This window comes from Engystomops pustulosus, chromosome 7 (genome assembly GCF_040894005.1).
Source record: "Engystomops pustulosus chromosome 7, aEngPut4.maternal, whole genome shotgun sequence".
Classification (NCBI taxonomy): Eukaryota; Metazoa; Chordata; class Amphibia; order Anura; family Leptodactylidae; genus Engystomops; species Engystomops pustulosus.
This window is the reverse complement of record NC_092417.1, coordinates 137,363,399-137,383,716: the sequence shown is the minus strand read 5'-3', so window position 1 is coordinate 137,383,716 and position 20,318 is coordinate 137,363,399. Positions and strand designations below refer to the sequence as shown.

Here is a 20,318-nt window from a genome sequence, read left to right as displayed (position 1 = left end):
ACAGTTCCTTCTTGGACATGGTCCCACCTCAGAAAGTCGAGCTTTCCGTTTGATACCGAGAAGCTTGGCCGCTCGCCAGCTCCTCGTTCACGTAGCGCCGACAGTAGCAGGTTGGTTTCACCTATAAAAGCACCGCCTCATCCCTAGGAATGACTCGGCACCGCCACTTTTCCTTTGGTGCAAAAGAAACAGTGTGCTGAAATGGTCAGACTTGAGATTTTCTTCAGACCACTTGGCTAATAAGAGGACTCCAGATATCCTCTTTAGGAGCTGTTTTCAGGGTGGCAGAAGATCTGAGGAGGTGCACAACCGGCCGAACCCCTAGAGATCCCAAGAGCAATGGCATCTGCCCGGAGACTGCCCGATCTTTCCGTCATACTTTCCAAGAGGTCCCGTCTTTGTCGGAGGATGTCAGTCATTCATTAAGCTGAATGCCATTTCCATCAACTGCCGCCGTTTGTTTGCTTTCAACCCCCTTTGATTTCATAGGTGCATGGAAAGAGGCCTTGCTGGGGGGTCGCAAGCAGCTCAACTTTGGCCGCAGCGCGACAGGCCCCTGCCAGCAGCTTGTTCCTCGTTAGTATAGTGGTGAGTATCCCCGCCTGTCACGCGGGAGACCGGGGTTCGATTCCCCGACGGGGAGAGCTTTGCATTTTTTCTCGCCCGAGTCTTGCTTTCGTGCGGTGCTCTTTCCCAAGACTGTCCTCACAGTTCCTTCTTGGACATGGTCCCACCTCAGGAAGTCGAGCTTTCCGTTTGATACCGAGAAGCTTGGCCGCTCGCCAGCTCCTCGTTCACGTAGCGCCGACAGTAGCAGGTTGGTTTCACCTATAAAAGCACCGCCTCATCCCTAGGAATGACTCGGCACCGCCACTTTTCCTTCGGCGCAAAAGAAACAGTGTGCTGAAATGGTCAGACTTGAGATTTTCTTCAGACCACTTGGTTAATAAGAGGACTCCAGATATCCTCTTTAGGAGCTGTTTTCAGGGTGGCAGAAGATCTGAGGAGGTGCACAACCGGCCGAACCCCTAGAGATCCCAAGAGCAATGGCATCTGCCCGGAGACTGCCCGATCTTTCCGTCATACTTTCCAAGAGGTCCCGTCTTTGTCGGAGGATGTCAGTCATTCATTCAGCTAAATGCCATTTCCATCAACTGCTGCCGTTTGTTTGCTTTCAACCCCCTTTGATTTCAGAGGTGCATGGAAAGAGGACTTGCTGGGGGGTCGCAAGCAGCTCGACTTTGGCCGCAGCGCGACAGGCCCCTGCCAGCAGCTTGTTCCTCATTAGTATAGTGGTGAGTATCCCCGCCTGTCACGCGGGAGACCGGGGCTTGATTCCCCGACGGGGAGAGCTTTGCATTTTTTCTCGCCCGAGTCTTGCTTTCGTGCGGAGCTCTTTCCCAAGACTGTCCTCACAGTTCCTTCTTGGACATGGTCCCACCTCAGGAAGTCGAGCTTTCCGTTTGATACCGAGAAGCTTGGCAACTCGCCAGCTCCTCGTTCACATAGCGCCGACAGTAGCAGGTTGGTTTCACCTATAAAAGCACCGCCTCATCCCTAGGAATGACTCGGCACCGCCACTTTTCCTTCGGTGCAAAAGAAACAGTGTGCTGAAATGGTCAGACTTGAGATTTTCTTCAGACCACTTGGCTAATAAGAGGACTCCAGATATCCTCTTTAGGAGCTGTTTTCAGGGTGGCAGAAGATCTGAGGAGGTGCACAACCGGCCGAACCCCTAGAGATCCCAAGAGCAATGGCATCTGCCCGGAGACTGCCCGATCTTTCCGTCATACTTTCCAAGAGGTCCCGTCTTTGTCGGAGGATGTCAGTCATTCATTCAGCTAAATGCCATTTCCATCAACTGCTGCCGTTTGTTTGCTTTCAACCCCCTTTGATTTCAGAGGTGCATGGAAAGAGGCCTTGCTGGGGGGTCGCAAGCAGCTCGACTTTGGCCGCAGCGCGACAGGCCCCTGCCAGCAGCTTGTTCCTCGTTAGTATAGTGGTGAGTATCCCCGCCTGTCACGCGGGAGACCGGGGTTCGATTCCCCGACGGGGAGAGCTTTGCATTTTTTCTCGCCCGAGTCTTGCTTTCGTGCGGAGCTCTTTCCCAAGACTGTCCTCACAGTTCCTTCTTGGACATGGTCCCACCTCAGGAAGTCGAGCTTTCCGTTTGATACAGAGAAGCTTGGCAACTCGCCAGCTCCTCGTTCACATAGCGCCGACAGTAGCAGGTTGGTTTCACCTAAAAAAGCACCGCCTCATCCCTAGGAATGACTCGGCACCGCCACTTTTCCTTCGGCGCAAAAGAAACAGTGTGCTGAAATGGTCAGACTTGAGATTTTCTTCAGACCACTTGGCTAATAAGAGGACTCCAGATATCCTCTTTAGGAGCTGTTTTCAGGGTGGCAGAAGATCTGAGGAGGTGCACAACCGGCCGAACCCCTAGAGATCCCAAGAGCAATGGCATCTGCCCGGAGACTGCCCGATCGTTCCGTCATACTTTCCAAGAGGTCCCGTCTTTGTCGGAGGATGTCAGTCATTCATTCAGCTGAATGCCATTTCCATCAACTGCCGCCGTTTGTTTGCTTTCAACCCCCTTTGATTTCAGAGGTGCATGGAAAGAGGCCTTGCTGGGGGGTCGCAAGCAGCTCGACTTTGGCCGCAGCGCGACAGGCCCCTGCCAGCAGCTTGTTCCTCGTTAGTATAGTGGTGAGTATCCCCGCCTGTCACGCGGGAGACCGGGGTTCGATTCCCCGACGGGGAGAGCTTTGCATTTTTTCTCGCCCGAGTCTTGCTTTCGTGCGGAGCTCTTTCCCAAGACTGTCCTCACAGTTCCTTCTTGGATATGGTCCCACCTCAGGAAGTCAAGCTTTCCGTTTGATACCGAGAAGCTTGGCCGCTCGCCAGCTCCTCATTCACGTAGCGCCGACAGTAGCAGGTTGGTTTCACCTATAAAAGCACCGCCTCATCCCTAGGAATGACTCGGCACCGCCACTTTTCCTTCGGCGCAAAAGAAACAGTGTGCTGAAATGGTCAGACTTGAGATTTTCTTCAGACCACTTGGCTAATAAGAGGACTCCAGATATCCTCTTTAGGAGCTATTTTCAGGGTGGCAGAAGACCTGAGGAGGTGCACAACCGGCCGAACCCCTAGAGATCCCAAGAGCAATGGCATCTGCCCGGAGACTGCCCGATCTTTCCGTCATACTTTCCAGGAGGTCCCGTCTTTGTCAGAGGATGTCAGTCATTCATTCAGCTGAATGCCGTTTCCATCAACTGCCACCGTTTGTTTGCTTTCAATCCCTTTGATTTCAGAGGTGCATGGAAAGAGGCCTTGCTGGGGGGTCGCAAGCAGCTCGACTTTGGCCGCAGCGCGACAGGCCCCTGCCAGCAGCTTGTTCCTCGTTAGTATAGTGGTGAGTATCCCTGCCTGTCACGCGGGAGACCGGGGTTCGATTCCCCGATGGGTAGAGCTTTGCATTTTTTCTCGCCCGAGTCTTGCTTTCGTGTGGAGCTCTTTCCCAAGACTGTCCTCACAGTTCCTTCTTGGACATGGTCCCACCTCAGGAAGTCGAGCTTTCCGTTTGATACCGAGAAGCTTGGCCACTCGCCAGCTCCTCGTTCACGTAGCGCCGACAGTAGCAGGTTGGTTTCACCTATAAAAGCACCGCCTCATCCCTAGGAATGACTTGGCACCGCCACTTTTCCTTCGGCGCAAAAAAAAACAGTGTGCTGAAATGGTCAGACTTGAGATTTTCTTCAGACCACTTGGCTAATAAGAGGACTCCAGATATCCTCTTTAGGAGCTGTTTTCAGGGTGGCAGAAGATCTGAGGAGGTGCACAACCGGCCGAACCCCTAGAGATCCCAAGAGCAATGGCATCTGCCCGGAGACTGCCCGATCTTTCCGTCATACTTTCCAAGAGGTCCCGTCTTTGTCGGAGGATGTCAGTCATTCATTCAGCTGAATGCCGTTTCCATCAACTGCCGCCGTTTGTTTGCTTTCAACCCCCTTTGATTTCAGAGGTGCATGGAAAGAGGCCTTGCTGGGGGGTCGCAAGCAGCTCGACTTTGGCCGCAGCGCGACAGGCCCCTGCCAGCAGCTTGTTCCTCGTTAGTATAGTGGTGAGTATCCCCGCCTGTCACGCGGAAGACCGGGGTTTGATTCCCCGACAGGGAGAGCTTTGCATTTTTTCTCGCCCGAGTCTTGCTTTCGTGCGGAGCTCTTTCCCAAGACTGTCCTCACAGTTCCTTTTGGATATGGTCCCACCTCAGAAAGTCAAGCTTTCCGTTTGATACCGAGAAGCTTGGCCGCTCGCCAGCTCCTCGTTCACGTAGCGCCGACAGTAGCAGGTTGGTTTCACCTATAAAAGCACCGCCTCATCCCTAGGAATGACTCGGCACCGCCACTTTTCCTTCGGCGCAAAAGAAACAGTGTGCTGAAATGGTCAGACTTGAGATTTTCTTCAGACCACTTGGCTAATAAGAGGACTCCAGACATCCTCTTTAGGAGCTGTGTTCAGGGTGGCAGAAGATCTGAGGAGGTGCACAACCGGCCGAACCCCTAGAGATCCCAAGAGCAATGGCATCTGCCCGGAGACTGCCCGATCTTTCCGTCATACTTTCCAAGAGGTCCCGTCTTTGTCGGAGGATGTCAGTCATTCATTTAGCTAAATGCCATTTCCATCAACTGCTGCCGTTTGTTTGCTTTCAACCCCCTTTGATTTCAGAGGTGCATGGAAAGAGGCCTTGCTGGGGGGTCGCAAGCAGCTCGACTTTGGCCGCAGCGCGACAGGCCCCTGCCAGCAGCTTGTTCCTCGTTAGTATAGTGGTGAGTATCCCCGCCTGTCACGCGGGAGACCGGGGTTCGATTCCCCGACGGGGAGAGCTTTGCATTTTTTCTCGCCCGAGTCTTGCTTTCGTGCGGAGCTCTTTCCCAAGACTGTCCTCACAGTTCCTTCTTGGACATGGTCCCACCTCAGGAAGTCGAGCTTTCCGTTTGATACCGAGAAGCTTGGCAACTCGCCAGCTCCTCGTTCACATAGCGCCGACAGTAGCAGGTTGGTTTCACCTAAAAAAGCACCGCCTCATCCCTAGGAATGACTCGGCACCGCCACTTTTCCTTCGGCGCAAAAGAAACAGTGTGCTGAAATGGTCAGACTTGAGATTTTCTTCAGACCACTTGGCTAATAAGAGGACTCCAGATATCCTCTTTAGGAGCTGTTTTCAGGGTGGCAGAAGATCTGAGGAGGTGCACAACCGGCCGAACCCCTAGAGATCCCAAGAGCAATGGCATCTGCCCGGAGACTGCCCGATCTTTCCGTCATACTTTCCAAGAGGTCCCGTCTTTGTCGGAGGATGTCAGTCATTCATTCAGCTGAATGCCATTTCCATCAACTGCCGCCGTTTGTTTGCTTTCAACCCCCTTTGATTTCAGAGGTGCATGGAAAGAGGCCTTGCTGGGGGGTCGCAAGCAGCTCGACTTTGGCCGCAGCGCGACAGGCCCCTGCCAGCAGCTTGTTCCTCGTTAGTATAGTGGTGAGTATCCCCGCCTGTCACGCGGGAGACCGGGGTTCGATTCCCCGACGGGGAGAGCTTTGCATTTTTTCTCGCCCGAGTCTTGCTTTCGTGCGGAGCTCTTTCCCAAGACTGTCCTCACAGTTCCTTCTTGGATATGGTCCCACCTCAGGAAGTCAAGCTTTCCGTTTGATACCGAGAAGCTTGGCCGCTCGCCAGCTCCTCGTTCACGTAGCGCCGACAGTAGCAGGTTGGTTTCACCTATAAAAGCACCGCCTCATCCCTAGGAATGACTCGGCACCGCCACTTTTCCTTCGGCGCAAAAGAAACAGTGTGCTGAAATGGTCAGACTTGAGATTTTCTTCAGACCACTTGGCTAATAAGAGGACTCCAGATATCCTCTTTAGGAGCTGTTTTCAGGGTGTCAGAAGATCCGAGGAGGTGCACAACCGGCCGAACCCCTAGAGATCCCAATAGCAATGGCATCTGCCCGGAGACTGCCCGATCTTTCCGTCATACTTTCCAAGAGGTCCCGTCTTTGTCGGAGGATGTCAGTCATTCATTCAGCTGAATGCCATTTCCATCAACTGCCGCCGTTTGTTTGCTTTCAACCCCCTTTGATTTCAGAGGTGCATGGAAAGAGGCCTTGCTGGGGGGTCGCAAGCAGCTCGACTTTGGCCGCAGCGCGACAGGCCCCTGCCAGCAGCTTGTTCCTCGTTAGTATAGTGGTGAGTATCCCTGCCTGGCACGCGGGAGACCAGGGTTCGATTCCCCGACGGGGAGAGCTTTGCATTTTTTCTCGCCCGAGTCTTGCTTTCGTGCGGAGCTCTTTCCCAAGACTGTCCTCACAGTTCCTTCTTGGATATGGTCCCACCTCAGGAAGTCAAGCTTTCCGTTTGATACCGAGAAGCTTGGCCGCTCGCCAGCTCCTCGTTCACGTAGCGCCGACAGTAGCAGGTTGGTTTCACCTATAAAAGCACCGCCTCATCCCTAGGAATGACTCGGCACCGCCACTTTTCCTTCGGCGCAAAAGAAACAGTGTGCTGAAATGGTCAGACTTGAGATTTTCTTCAGACCACTTGGCTAATAAGAGGACTCCAGATATCCTCTTTAGGAGCTATTTTCAGGGTGGCAGAAGACCTGAGGAGGTGCACAACCGGCCGAACCCCTAGAGATCCCAAGAGCAATGGCATCTGCCCGGAGACTGCCCGATCTTTCCGTCATACTTTCCAAGAGGTCCCGTCTTTGTCGGAGGATGTCAGTCATTCATTCAGCTGAATGCCGTTTCCATCAACTGCCGCCGTTTGTTTGCTTTCAACCCCCTTTGATTTCAGAGGTGCATGGAAAGAGGCCTTGCTGGGGGGTCGCAAGCAGCTCGACTTTGGCCGCAGCGCGACAGGCCCCTGTCAGCAGCTTGTTCCTCGTTAGTATAGTGGTGAGTATCCCCGCCTGTCACGCGGAAGACCGGGGTTTGATTCCCCGACAGGGAGAGCTTTGCATTTTTTCTCGCCCGAGTCTTGCTTTCGTGCGGAGCTCTTTCCCAAGACTGTCCTCACAGTTCCTTTTGGATATGGTCCCACCTCAGAAAGTCAAGCTTTCCGTTTGATACCGAGAAGCTTGGCCGCTCGCCAGCTCCTCGTTCACGTAGCGCCGACAGTAGCAGGTTGGTTTCACCTATAAAAGCACCGCCTCATCCCTAGGAATGACTCGGCACCGCCACTTTTCCTTCGGCGCAAAAGAAACAGTGTGCTGAAATGGTCAGACTTGAGATTTTCTTCAGACCACTTGGCTAATAAGAGGACTCCAGATATCCTCTTTAGGAGCTGTTTTCAGGGTGGCAGAAGACCTGAGGAGGTGCACAACCGGCCGAACCCCTAGAGATCCCAAGAGCAATGGCATCTGCCCGGAGACTGCCCGATCTTTCCGTCATACTTTCCAAGAGGTCCCGTCTTTGTCGGAGGATGTCAGTCATTCATTCAGCTGAATGCCATTTCCATCAACTGCCGCCGTTTGTTTGCTTTCAACCCCCTTTGATTTCAGAGGTGCATGGAAAGAGGCCTTGCTGGGGGGTCGCAAGCAGCTCGACTTTGGCCGCAGCGCGACAGGCCCCTGCCAGCAGCTTGTTCCTCGTTAGTATAGTGGTGAGTATCCCCGCCTGTCACGCGGGAGAGCTTTGCATTTTTTCTCGCCCGAGTCTTGCTTTCGTGCGGAGCTCTTTCCCAAGACTGTCCTCACAGTTCCTTCTTGGACATGGTCCCACCTCAGGAAGTCGAGCTTTCCGTTTGATACCGAGAAGCTTGGCCGCTCGCCAGCTCCTCGTTCACGTAGCGCCGACAGTAGCAGGTTGGTTTCACCTATAAAAGCACCGCCTCATCCCTAGGAGTGACTCGGCACCGCCACTTTTCCTTCAGCGCAAAAGAAACAGTGTGCTAAAATGGTCAGACTTGAGATTTTCTTCAGACCACTTGGCTAATAAGAGGACTCCAGATATCCTCTTTAGGAGCTGTTTTCAGGGTGGCAGAAGATCTGAGGAGGTGCACAACCGGCCGAACCCCTAGAGATCCCAAGAGCAATGGCATCTGCCCGGAGACTGCCCGATCTTTCCGTCATACTTTCCAAGAGGTCCCGTCTTTGTCGGAGGATGTCAGTCATTCATTCAGCTGAATGCCATTTCCATCAACTGCCGCCGTTTGTTTGCTTTCAACCCCCTTTGATTTCAGAGGTGCATGGAAAGAGGCCTTGCTGGGGGGTCGCAAGCAGCTCGACTTTGGCCGCAGTGCGACAGGCCCCTGCCAGCAGCTTGTTCCTCGTTAGTATAGTGGTGAGTATCCCCGCCTGTCACGCGGGAGACCGGGGTTCGATTCCCCGACGGGGAGAGCTTTGCATTTTTTCTCACCCGAGTCTTGCTTTCGTGCGGAGCTCTTTCCCAAGACTGTCCTCACAGTTCCTTCTTGGATATGGTCCCACCTCAGGAAGTCAAGCTTTCCGTTTGATACCGAGAAGCTTGGCCGCTCGCCAGCTCCTCGTTCACGTAGCGCCGACAGTAGCAGATTGGTTTCACCTATAAAAGCACCGCCTCATCCCTAGGAATGACTCGGCACCGCCACTTTTCCTTCGGCGCAAAAGAAACAGTGTGCTGAAATGGTCAGACTTGAGATTTTCTTCAGACCACTTGGCTAATAAGAGGACTCCAGATATCCTCTTTAGGAGCTATTTTCAGGGTGGCAGAAGACCTGAGGAGGTGCACAACCGGCCGAACCCCTAGAGATCCCAAGAGCAATGGCATCTGCCCGGAGACTGCCCGATCTTTCCGTCATACTTTCCAAGAGGTCCCGTCTTTGTCGGAGGATGTCAGTCATTCATTCAGCTGAATGCCATTTCCATCAACTGCCGCCGTTTGTTTGCTTTCAACCCCCTTTGATTTCAGAGGTGCATGGAAAGAGGCCTTGCTGGGGGGTCGCAAGCAGCTCGACTTTGGCCGCAGTGCGACAGGCCCCTGCCAGCAGCTTGTTCCTCGTGAGTATCCCCGCCTGTCACGCGGGAGACCGGGGTTCGATTCCCCGACGGGGAGAGCTTTGCATTTTTTCTCGCCCGAGTCTTGCTTTCGTGCGGAGCTCTTTCCCAAGACTGTCCTCACAGTTCCTTCTTGGATATGGTCCCACCTCAGGAAGTCAAGCTTTCCGTTTGATACCGAGAAGCTTGGCCGCTCGCCAGCTCCTCGTTCACGTAGCGCCGACAGTAGCAGGTTGGTTTCACCTATAAAAGCACCGCCTCATCCCTAGGAATGACTCGGCACCGCCACTTTTCCTTCGGCGCAAAAGAAACAGTGTGCTGAAATGGTCAGACTTGAGATTTTCTTCAGACCACTTGGCTAATAAGAGGACTCCAGATATCCTCTTTAGGAGCTGTTTTCAGGGTGTCAGAAGATCCGAGGAGGTGCACAACCGGCCGAACCCCTAGAGATCCCAATAGCAATGGCATCTGCCCGGAGACTGCCCGATCTTTCCGTCATACTTTCCAAGAGGTCCCGTCTTTGTCGGAGGATGTCAGTCATTCATTCAGCTGAATGCCATTTCCATCAACTGCCGCCGTTTGTTTGCTTTCAACCCCCTTTGATTTCAGAGGTGCATGGAAAGAGGCCTTGCTGGGGGGTCGCAAGCAGCTCGACTTTGGCCGCAGCGCGACAGGCCCCTGCCAGCAGCTTGTTCCTCGTTAGTATAGTGGTGAGTATCCCCACCTGTCACGCGGGAAACCGGGGTTCGATTCCCCGACGGGGAGAGCTTTGCATTTTTTTTCTCGCCCGAGTCTTGCTTTCGTGCGGAGCTCTTTCCCAAGACTGTCCTCACAGTTCCTTCTTGGATATGGTCCCACCTCAGGAAGTCAAGCTTTCCGTTTGATACCGAGAAGCTTGGCCGCTCGCCAGCTCCTCGTTCACGTAGCGCCGACAGTAGCAGATTGGTTTCACCTATAAAAGCACCGCCTCATCCCTAGGAATGACTCGGCACCGCCACTTTTCCTTCGGCGCAAAAGAAACAGTGTGCTGAAATGGTCAGACTTGAGATTTTCTTCAGACCACTTGGCTAATAAGAGGACTCCAGATATCCTCTTTAGGAGCTGTTTTCAGGGTGGCAGAAGACCTGAGGAGGTGCACAACCGGCCGAACCCCTAGAGATCCCAAGAGCAATGGCATCTGCCCAGAGACTGCCCGATCTTTCCGTCATACTTTCCAAGAGGTCCCGTCTTTGTCGGAGGATGTCAGTCATTCATTCAGCTGAATGCCATTTCCATCAACTGCCGCCGTTTGTTTGCTTTCAACCCCCTTTGATTTCAGAGGTGCATGGAAAGAGGCCTTGCTGGGGGGTCGCAAGCAGCTCGACTTTGGCCGCAGTGCGACAGGCCCCTGCCAGCAGCTTGTTCCTCGTTAGTATAGTGGTGAGTATCCCCGCCTGTCACGCGGGAGACCGGGGTTCGATTCCCCGACGGGGAGAGCTTTGCATTTTTTCTCGCCCGAGTCTTGCTTTCGTGCGGAGCTCTTTCCCAAGATTGTCCTCACAGTTCCTTCTTGGATATGGTCCCACCTCAGAAAGTCAAGCTTTCCTTTTGATACCGAGAAGCTTGGCCGCTCGCCAGCTCCTCGTTCACGTAGCGCCGACAGTAGCAGGTTGGTTTCACCTATAAAAGCACCGCCTCATCCCTAGGAATGACTCGGCACCGCCACTTTTCCTTCGGCGCAAAAGAAACAGTGTGCTGAAATGGTCAGACTTGAGATTTTCTTCAGACCACTTGGCTAATAAGAGGACTCCAGATATCCTCTTTAGGAGCTGTTTTCAGGGTGGCAGAAGACCTGAGGAGGTGCACAACCGGCCGAACCCCTAGAGATCCCAAGAGCAATGGCATCTGCCCGGAGACTGCCCGATCTTTCCGTCATACTTTCCAAGAGGTCCCGTCTTTGTCGGAGGATGTCAGTCATTCATTCAGCTGAATGCCATTTCCATCAACTGCCGCCGTTTGTTTGCTTTCAACCCCCTTTGATTTCAGAGGTGCATGGAAAGAGGCCTTGCTGGGGGGTCGCAAGCAGCTCGACTTTGGCCGCAGCGCGACAGGCCCCTGCCAGCAGCTTGTTCCTCGTTAGTATAGTGGTGAGTATCCCCACCTGTCACGCGGGAGACCGGGGTTCGATTCCCCGACGGGGAGAGCTTTGCATTTTTTCTCGCCCGAGTCTTGCTTTCGTGCGGAGCTCTTTCCCAAGACTGTCCTCACAGTTCCTTCTTGGACATGGTCCCACCTCAGGAAGTCGAGCTTTCCGTTTGATACCGAGAAGCTTGGCCGCTCGCCAGCTCCTCGTTCACGTAGCGCCGACAGTAGCAGGTTGGTTTCACCTATAAAAGCACCGCCTCATCCCTAGGAATGACTCGGCACCGCCACTTTTCCTTCAGCGCAAAAGAAACAGTGTGCTAAAATGGTCAGACTTGAGATTTTCTTCAGACCACTTGGCTAATAAGAGGACTCCAGATATCCTCTTTAGGAGCTGTTTTCAGGGTGGCAGAAGATCTGAGGAGGTGCACAACCGGCCGAACCCCTAGAGATCCCAAGAGCAATGGCATCTGCCCGGAGACTGCCCGATCTTTCCGTCATACTTTCCAAGAGGTCCCGTCTTTGTCGGAGGATGTCAGTCATTCATTCAGCTGAATGCCATTTCCATCAACTGCCGCCGTTTGTTTGCTTTCAACCCCCTTTGATTTCAGAGGTGCATGGAAAGAGGCCTTGCTGGGGGGTCGCAAGCAGCTCGACTTTGGCCGCAGTGCGACAGGCCCCTGCCAGCAGCTTGTTCCTCGTTAGTATAGTGGTGAGTATCCCCGCCTGTCACGCGGGAGACCGGGGTTCGATTCCCCGACGGGGAGAGCTTTGCATTTTTTCTCGCCCGAGTCTTGCTTTCGTGCGGAGCTCTTTCCCAAGACTGTCCTCACAGTTCCTTCTTGGATATGGTCCCACCTCAGGAAGTCAAGCTTTCCGTTTGATACCGAGAAGCTTGGCCGCTCGCCAGCTCCTCGTTCACGTAGCGCCGACAGTAGCAGGTTGGTTTCACCTATAAAAGCACCGCCTCATCCCTAGGAATGACTCGGCACCGCCACTTTTCCTTCGGCGCAAAAGAAACAGTGTGCTGAAATGGTCAGACTTGAGATTTTGTTCAGACCACTTGGCTAATAAGAGGACTCCAGATATCCTCTTTAGGAGCTGTTTTCAGGGTGTCAGAAGATCCGAGGAGGTGCACAACCGGCCGAACCCCTAGAGATCCCAATAGCAATGGCATCTGCCCGGAGACTGCCCGATCTTTCCGTCATACTTTCCAAGAGGTCCCGTCTTTGTCGGAGGATGTCAGTCATTCATTCAGCTGAATGCCATTTCCATCAACTGCCGCCGTTTGTTTGCTTTCAACCCCCTTTGATTTCAGAGGTGCATGGAAAGAGGCCTTGCTGGGGGGTCGCAAGCAGCTCGACTTTGGCCGCAGCGCGACAGGCCCCTGCCAGCAGCTTGTTCCTCGTTAGTATAGTGGTGAGTATCCCCGCCTGTCACGCGGGAGACCGGGGTTCGATTCCCCGACGGGGAGAGCTTTGCATTTTTTCTCGCCCGAGTCTTGCTTTCGTGCGGAGCTCTTTCCCAAGACTGTCCTCACAGTTCCTTCTTGGATATGGTCCCACCTCAGGAAGTCAAGCTTTCCGTTTGATACCGAGAAGCTTGGCCGCTCGCCAGCTCCTCGTTCACGTAGCGCCGACAGTAGCAGGTTGGTTTCACCTATAAAAGCACCGCCTCATCCCTAGGAATGACTCGGCACCGCCACTTTTCCTTCGGCGCAAAAGAAACAGTGTGCTGAAATGGTCAGACTTGAGATTTTCTTCAGACCACTTGGCTAATAAGAGGACTCCAGATATCCTCTTTAGGAGCTATTTTCAGGGTGACAGAAGACCTGAGGAGGTGCACAACCGGCCGAACCCCTAGAGATCCCAAGAGCAATGGCATCTGCCCGGAGACTGCCCGATCTTTCCGTCATACTTTCCAGGAGGTCCCGTCTTTGTCAGAGGATGTCAGTCATTCATTCAGCTGAATGCCGTTTCCATCAACTGCCGCCGTTTGTTTGCTTTCAACCCCCTTTGATTTCAGAGGTGCATGGAAAGAGGCCTTGCTGGGGGGTCGCAAGCAGCTCGACTTTGGCCGCAGCGCGACAGGCCCCTGCCAGCAGCTTGTTCCTCGTTAGTATAGTGGTGAGTATCCCTGCCTGTCACGCGGGAGACCGGGGTTCGATTCCCCGACGGGGAGAGCTTTGCATTTTTTCTCGCCCGAGTCTTGCTTTCGTGCGGAGCTCTTTCCCAAGACTGTCCTCACAGTTCCTTCTTGGACATGGTCCCACCTCAGGAAGTTGAGCTTTCCGTTTGATACCGAGAAGCTTGGCCACTCGCCAGCTCCTCGTTCACGTAGCGCCGACAGTAGCAGGTTGGTTTCACCTATAAAAGCACCTCCTCATCCCTAGGAATGACTCGGCACCGCCACTTTTCCTTCAGCACAAAAGAAACAGTGTGCTGAAATGGTCAGACTTGAGATTTTCTTCAGACCACTTGGCTAATAAGAGGACACCAGATATCCTCTTTAGGAGCTGTTTTCAGGGTGGCAGAAGATCTGAGGAGGTGCACAACCGGCCGAACCCCTAGAGATCCCAAGAGCAATGGCATCTGCCCGGAGACTGCCCGATCTTTCCGTCATACTTTCCAAGAGGTCCCGTCTTTGTCGGAGGATGTCAGTCATTCATTCAGCTGAATGCCATTTCCATCAACTGCCGCCGTTTGTTTGCTTTCAACCCCCTTTGATTTCAGAGGTGCATGGAAAGAGGCCTTGCTGGGGGGTCGCAAGCAGCTCGACTTTGGCCGCAGCGCGACAGGCCCCTTCCAGCAGCTTGTTCCTCGTTAGTATAGTGGTGAGTATCCCCGCCTGTCACGCGGGAGACCGGGGTTCGATTCCCCGACGGGGAGAGCTTTGCATTTTTTCTCGCCCGAGTCTTGCTTTTGTGCGGAGCTCTTTCCCAAGACTGTCCTCACAGTTCCTTCTTGGACATGGTCCCACCTCAGGAAGTCGAGCTTTCCGTTTGATACCAAGAAGCTTGGCCGCTCGCCAGCTCCTCGTTCATGTAGCGCCGACAGTAGCAGGTTGGTTTCACCTATAAAAGCACCGCCTCATCCCTAGGAATGACTCGGCACCGCCACATTTCCTTCGGCGCAAAAGAAACAGTGTGCTGAAATGGTCAGACTTGAGATTTTCTTCAGACCACTTGGCTAATAAGAGGACTCCAGATATCCTCTTTAGGAGCTGTTTTCAGGGTGGCAGAAGATCTGAGGAGGTGCACAACCGGCCGAACCCCTAGAGATCCCAAGAGCAATGGCATCTGTCCGGAAACTGCCTGATCTTTCCGTCATACTTTCCAAGAGGTCCCGTCTTTGTCGGAGGAGGTCAGTCATACATTCAGCTGAATGCCATTTCCATCAACTGCCGCCGTTTGTTTGCTTTCAACCCCCTTTGATTTCAGAGGTGCATGGAAAGAGGCCTTGCTGGGGGGTCGCAAGCAGCTCGACTTTGGCCGCAGCGCGACAGGCCCCTGCCAGCAGCTTGTTCCTCGTTAGTATAGTGGTGAGTATCCCCGCCTGTCACGCGGGAGACCAAGGTTCGATCCCCCGACGGGGAGAGCTTAGCATTTTTTCTCGCCCGAGTCTTGCTTTTGTACGGAGCTCTTTCCCAAGACTGTCCTCACAGTTCCTTCTTGGACATGGTCCCACCTCAGGAAGTCGAGCTTTCCGTTTGATACCAAGAAGCTTGGCCGCTCGCCAGCTCCTCGTTCATGTAGCGCTGACAGTAGCAGGTTGGTTTCACCTATAAAAGCACCGCCTCATCCCTAGGAATGACTTGGCACCGCCACATTTCCTTCGGCGCAAAAGAAACAGTGTCCTGAAATGGTCAGACTTGAGATTTTCTTCAGACCACTTGGCTAATAAGAGGACTCCAGATATCCTCTTTAGGAGCTATTTTCAGGGTGGCAGAAGACCTGAGGAGGTGCACAACCGGCCGAACCCCTAGAGATCCCAAGAGCAATGGCATCTGCCCGGAGACTGCCCGATCTTTCCGTCATACTTTCCAAGAGGTCCCGTCTTTGTCGGAGGATGTCAGTCATTCATTCAGCTGAATGCCATTTCCATCAACTGCCGCCGTTTGTTTGCTTTCAACCCCCTTTGATTTCAGAGGTGCATGGAAAGAGGCCTTGCTGGGGGGTCGCAAGCAGCTCGACTTTGGCCGCAGCGCGACAGGCCCCTGCCAGCAGCTTGTTCCTCATTAGTATAGTGGTGAGTATCCCCGCCTGTCACGCGGGAGACCGGGGTTCGATTCCCCGACGGGGAGAGCTTTGCATTTTTTCTCGCCCGAGTCTTGCTTTCGTGCGGAGCTCTTTCCCAAGACTGTCCTCACAGTTCCTTCTTGGATATGGTCCCACCTCAGGAAGTCAAGCTTTCCATTTGATACCGAGAAGCTTGGCCGCTCGCCAGCTCCTCGTTCACGTAGCGCCGACAGTAGCAGGTTGGTTTCACCTATAAAAGCACCGCCTCATCCCTAGGAATGACTCGGCACCGCCACTTTTCCTTTGGCGCAAAAGAAACAGTGTGCTGAAATGGTCAGACTTGAGATTTTCTTCAGACCACTTGGCTAATAAGAGGACTCCAGATATCCTCTTTAGGAGCTGTTTTCAGGGTGGCAGAAGATCTGAGGAGGTGCACAACCGGCCGAACCCCTAGAGATCCCAAGAGCAATGGCATCTGCCCGGAGACTGCCCGATCTTTCCGTCATACTTTCCAAGAGGTCCCGTCTTTGTCTGAGGTTGTCAGTCATTCATTCAGCTGAATGCCATTTCCATCAACTGCCACCGTTTGTTTGCTTTCAACCCCCTTTGATTTCAGAGGTGCATGGAAAGAGGCCTTGCTGGGGGGTCGCAAGCAGCTCGACTTTGGCCGCAGCGCGACAGGCCCCTGCCAGCAGCTTGTTCCTCGTTAGTATAGTGGTGAGTATCCCCACCTGTCACGCGGGAGACCGGGGTTCGATTCCCCGACGGGGAGAGCTTTGCATTTTTTCTCGCCCGAGTCTTGCTTTCGTGCGGAGCTCTTTCCCAAGACTGTCCTCACAGTTCTTTCTTGGATATGGTCCCACCTCAGGAAGTCAAGCTTTCCGTTTGATACCGAGAAGCTTGGCCGCTCGCCAGCTCCTCGTTCACGTAGCGCCGACAGTAGCAGGTTGGTTTCACCTATAAAAGCACCGCCTCATCCCTAGGAATGACTCGGCACCGCCATTTTTCCTTCGGCGCAAAAGAAACAGTGTGCTGAAATGGTGAGACTTGAGATTTTCTTCAGACCACTTGGCTAATAAGAGGACTCCAGATATCCTCTTTAGGAGCTGTTTTCAGGGTGTCAGAAGATCCGAGGAGGTGCACAACCGGCCGAACCCCTAGAGATCCCAATAGCAATGGCATCTGCCCGGAGACTGCCCGATCTTTCCGTCATACTTTCCAAGAGGTCCCGTCTTTGTCGGAGGATGTCAGTCATTCATTCAGCTGAATGCCATTTCCATCAACTGCCGCCGTTTGTTTGCTTTCAACCCCCTTTGATTTCAGAGGTGCATGGAAAGAGGCCTTGCTGGGGGGTCGCAAGCAGCTCGACTTTGGCCGCAGCGCGACAGGCCCCTGCCAGCAGCTTGTTCCTCGTTAGTATAGTGGTGAGTATCCCCGCCTGTCACGCGGGAGACCGGGGTTCGATTCCCCGACGGGGAGAGCTTTGCATTTTTTCTCGCCCGAGTCTTGCTTTCGTGCGGAGCTCTTTCCCAAGACTGTCCTCACAGTTCCTTCTTGGATATGGTCCCACCTCAGGAAGTCAAGCTTTCCGTTTGATACCGAGAAGCTTGGCCGCTCGCCAGCTCCTCGTTCACGTAGCGCCGACAGTAGCAGATTGGTTTCACCTATAAAAGCACCGCCTCATCCCTAGGAATGACTCGGCACCGCCACTTTTCCTTCGGCGCAAAAGAAACAGTGTGCTGAAATGGTCAGACTTGAGATTTTCTTCAGACCACTTGGCTAATAAGAGGACTCCAGATATCCTCTTTAGGAGCTATTTTCAGGGTGGCAGAAGACCTGAGGAGGTGCACAACCGGCCGAACCCCTAGAGATCCCAAGAGCAATGGCATCTGCCCGGAGACTGCCCGATCTTTCCGTCATACTTTCCAAGAGGTCCCGTCTTTGTCGGAGGATGTCAGTCATTCATTCAGCTGAATGCCATTTCCATCAACTGCCGCCGTTTGTTTGCTTTCAACCCCCTTTGATTTCAGAGGTGCATGGAAAGAGGCCTTGCTGGGGGGTCGCAAGCAGCTCGACTTTGGCCGCAGTGCGACAGGCCCCTGCCAGCAGCTTGTTCCTCGTGAGTATCCCCGCCTGTCACGCGGGAGACCGGGGTTCGATTCCCCGACGGGGAGAGCTTTGCATTTTTTCTCGCCCGAGTCTTGCTTTCGTGCGGAGCTCTTTCCCAAGACTGTCCTCACAGTTCCTTCTTGGATATGGTCCCACCTCAGGAAGTCAAGCTTTCCGTTTGATACCGAGAAGCTTGGCCGCTCGCCAGCTCCTCGTTCACGTAGCGCCGACAGTAGCAGGTTGGTTTCACCTATAAAAGCACCGCCTCATCCCTAGGAATGACTCGGCACCGCCACTTTTCCTTCGGCGCAAAAGAAACAGTGTGCTGAAATGGTCAGACTTGAGATTTTCTTCAGACCACTTGGCTAATAAGAGGACTCCAGATATCCTCTTTAGGAGCTTTTTTCAGGGTGTCAGAAGATCCGAGGAGGTGCACAACCGGCCGAACCCCTAGAGATCCCAATAGCAATGGCATCTGCCCGGAGACTGCCCGATCTTTCCGTCATACTTTCCAAGAGGTCCCGTCTTTGTCGGAGGATGTCAGTCATTCATTCAGCTGAATGCCATTTCCATCAACTGCCGCCGTTTGTTTGCTTTCAACCCCCTTTGATTTCAGAGGTGCATGGAAAGAGGCCTTGCTGGGGGGTCGCAAGCAGCTCGACTTTGGCCGCAGCGCGACAGGCCCCTGCCAGCAGCTTGTTCCTCGTTAGTATAGTGGTGAGTATCCCCGCCTGTCACGCGGGAGACCGGGGTTCGATTCCCCGACGGGGAGAGCTTTGCATTTTTTTTCTCGCCCGAGTCTTGCTTTCGTGCGGAGCTCTTTCCCAAGACTGTCCTCACAGTTCCTTCTTGGATATGGTCCCACCTCAGGAAGTCAAGCTTTCCGTTTGATACCGAGAAGCTTGGCCGCTCGCCAGCTCCTCGTTCACGTAGCGCCGACAGTAGCAGATTGGTTTCACCTATAAAAGCACCGCCTCATCCCTAGGAATGACTCGGCACCGCCACTTTTCCTTCGGCGCAAAAGAAACAGTGTGCTGAAATGGTCAGACTTGAGATTTTCTTCAGACCACTTGGCTAATAAGAGGACTCCAGATATCCTCTTTAGGAGCTATTTTCAGGGTGGCAGAAGACCTGAGGAGGTGCACAACCGGCCGAACCCCTAGAGATCCCAAGAGCAATGGCATCTGCCCGGAGACTGCCCGATCTTTCCGTCATACTTTCCAAGAGGTCCCGTCTTTGTCGGAGGATGTCAGTCATTCATTCAGCTGAATGCCATTTCCATCAACTGCCGCCGTTTGTTTGCTTTCAACCCCCTTTGATTTCAGAGGTGCATGGAAAGAGGCCTTGCTGGGGGGTCGCAAGCAGCTCGACTTTGGCCGCAGTGCGACAGGCCCCTGCCAGCAGCTTGTTCCTCGTTAGTATAGTGGTGAGTATCCCCGCCTGTCACGCGGGAGACCGGGGTTCGATTCCCCGACGGGGAGAGCTTTGCATTTTTTCTCGCCCGAGTCTTGCTTTCGTGCGGAGCTCTTTCCCAAGACTGTCCTCACAGTTCCTTCTTGGATATGGTCCCACCTCAGAAAGTCAAGCTTTCCTTTTGATACCGAGAAGCTTGGCCGCTCGCCAGCTCCTCGTTCACGTAGCGCCGACAGTAGCAGGTTGGTTTCACCTATAAAAGCACCGCCTCATCCCTAGGAATGACTCGGCACCGCCACTTTTCCTTCGGCGCAAAAGAAACAGTGTGCTGAAATGGTCAGACTTGAGATTTTCTTCAGACCACTTGGCTAATAAGAGGACTCCAGATATCCTCTTTAGGAGCTGTTTTCAGGGTGGCAGAAGACCTGAGGAGGTGCACAACCGGCCGAACCCCTAGAGATCCCAAGAGCAATGGCATCTGCCCGGAGACTGCCCGATCTTTCCGTCATACTTTCCAAGAGGTCCCGTCTTTGTCGGAGGATGTCAGTCATTCATTCAGCTGAATGCCATTTCCATCAACTGCCGCCGTTTGTTTGCTTTCAACCCCCTTTGATTTCAGAGGTGCATGGAAAGAGGCCTTGCTGGGAGGTCGCAAGCAGCTCGACTTTGGCCGCAGCGCGACAGGCCCCTGCCAGCAGCTTGTTCCTCGTTAGTATAGTGGTGAGTATCCCCGCCTGTCACGCGGGAGACCGGGGTTCGATTCCCCGACGGGGAGAGCTTTGCATTTTTTCTCGCCCGAGTCTTGCTTTCGTGCGGAGCTCTTTCCCAAGACTGTCCTCACAGTTCCTTCTTGGACATGGTCCCACCTCAGGAAGTCGAGCTTTCCGTTTGATACCGAGAAGCTTGGCCGCTCGCCAGCTCCTCGTTCACGTAGCGCCGACAGTAGCAGGTTGGTTTCACCTATAAAAGCACCGCCTCATCCCTAGGAATGACTCGGCACCGCCACTTTTCCTTCAGCGCAAAAGAAACAGTGTGCTAAAATGGTCAGACTTGAGATTTTCTTCAGACCACTTGGCTAATAAGAGGACTCCAGATATCCTCTTTAGGAGCTGTTTTCAGGGTGGCAGAAGATCTGAGGAGGTGCACAACCGGCCGAACCCCTAGAGATCCCAAGAGCAATGGCATCTGCCCGGAGACTGCCCGATCTTTCCGTCATACTTTCCAAGAGGTCCCGTTTTTTTCGGAGGATGTCAGTCATTCATTCAGCTGAATGCCATTTCCATCAACTGCCGCCGTTTGTTTGCTTTCAACCCCCTTTGATTTCAGAGGTGCATGGAAAGAGGCCTTGCTGGGGGGTCGCAAGCAGCTCGACTTTGGCCGCAGTGCGACAGGCCCCTGCCAGCAGCTTGT

The 20,318-nt window shown here is 53.6% G+C and overlaps 1 non-coding gene across 1 annotated transcript; it reads left to right on the top strand.

Annotated features, from left to right (window-relative positions):
* The first annotated feature begins 6,226 nt into the window (after positions 1-6,226).
* On the top strand, positions 6,227-6,298 carry TRNAA-GGC (transfer RNA alanine (anticodon GGC)). The gene has a single exon. It is a non-coding gene; the product is annotated as a tRNA-Ala (tRNA).
* The last annotated feature ends 14,020 nt before the right edge of the window (positions 6,299-20,318 follow it).